Source organism: Etheostoma spectabile, chromosome 4 (genome assembly GCF_008692095.1).
Source record: "Etheostoma spectabile isolate EspeVRDwgs_2016 chromosome 4, UIUC_Espe_1.0, whole genome shotgun sequence".
NCBI classification, from domain to species: Eukaryota; Metazoa; Chordata; class Actinopteri; order Perciformes; family Percidae; genus Etheostoma; species Etheostoma spectabile.
This window is the reverse complement of record NC_045736.1, coordinates 29,418,388-29,420,078: the sequence shown is the minus strand read 5'-3', so window position 1 is coordinate 29,420,078 and position 1,691 is coordinate 29,418,388.

Genomic DNA, 1,691 nt, shown 5'->3' with positions numbered 1-1,691 from the left:
AGTTATGTTCACCTGTGACCATAAATAATATTGAAAAGTAAGTACGTGTAATGGAAAAGTATAAATACAGATAAAGTTATACAGAGATAAAGTTATACAGAGATAAAGTTATACAGAGATAAAGTTATACAGAGACCAGGATTCGACTGCTTTGATGTTGACCATTCCTTTTTGTTATCCTGTCTCTTGTGAGCCCCCAGACATTGTCAAGGGAGACCTCTTCTTAAATTATTCATTTTCAACTAATTTGAGTGACAGCAATTACAGCTACTAGCCTACTACTACTTTGGAAGCTGAATGCTTCTACTATTTATCCATTACGTTTAGCTAACTAGTTAACCATTTCAGCCAGTTTTGCATAACTTTTAGCTTTTTATTTCACCATTTTTGTATTTACCACTTTTAGCTACCTGTTTAAAAGTCCCATGTTCAGGTGGTAGAAGTTGTATGGTGGGGACACAAAATGCACCTGTTAGCTACTTGTCATTGTCTATTTTCACCGGCAGATGGCGCTAAAACACCGCCTATTTGCCAAAGTCATGCACCAACACTCGTAACGTAATGTAAGAATAGAAATCTACCTTTTTAATATCTACTTGACATTCTGTAGTTATCAATATAAACTTAAATACACAAAGATGCTCTTTTTCGCTCCTCTTCTATCTTAATTTAGGAGTAGCTGTCTTCCAGAGGTGCCTGCAGGCCCCCTTTCAACTATTTTCGTCACTAGTAGGATATCTTTACTTTTATATATTTCATGTAAATGCGTCAAACTAAAAACTTTTGTTTAAATAAGCATATCTCGAGGATGTAATGCACTGTTAGACTTTTTATTGTATTTTTGCGGTAACTTACTGGCAACGTGTTGCCAGTAAGTTACTGTAACTACACGATTACAGTATCATAACTGTAATTGCTTTTTACAGTATAAAAACCCTTACAGTAACTTACTGGCAACACGTTGCCAGTAAGTTACTGTAACTACCCGATTACAGTATCATAACCGTAAATGTTTTTTACAGTATAATACCCTTACTGTAACTTAGTTTTACAGTATTAGAATACCCTAACTGTAACTTAGTTTTACAGTATAATACTCTTACTGTACCTTAGTTTTACAGTAGAAAAAGTACCCTTACTGTAACTTAGTTTTACTGTATAATACCCTTACAGTAATCATTTATAATTACAATTGCTAAATATACTGAAATTGTCTTGCTGTATTATAGTTTTATTGTAATTGTGGTTCACAATGTATACACTATTTGGCATTGGCTGTACAAACAATTTTAAATATTTTACATAAATTCTATTGAATTTATAAATTCAAATAATTGACTTTAGCCATGTACAAAAGTAAAACATTTTATTTTCAGGTAAAAACATCAGGAACAAGATATTTTTTAACTGAAAGTGCAAAAGAACAGACAATTGACATACAAGTGATACTAAAACGATGTCTAAATATGCGCCAAAACACTGGGCAGCATTAGAGGCGGATACATGTCTGAACAAAAGTAGTTACATTGAATTGACTCTCAAAAAGAATTGAACATTTTAAACCGAAGAAAACTAAATAACCTGTATTTGCAAATGTATACAAATGTGGTGTGGTTGTTACCACAAAGCTGAAGTTGGGCTTTGGAAGGAGGAACAGTCTGCTTAGAAGGATTTGTGAAGGCGGACCCATG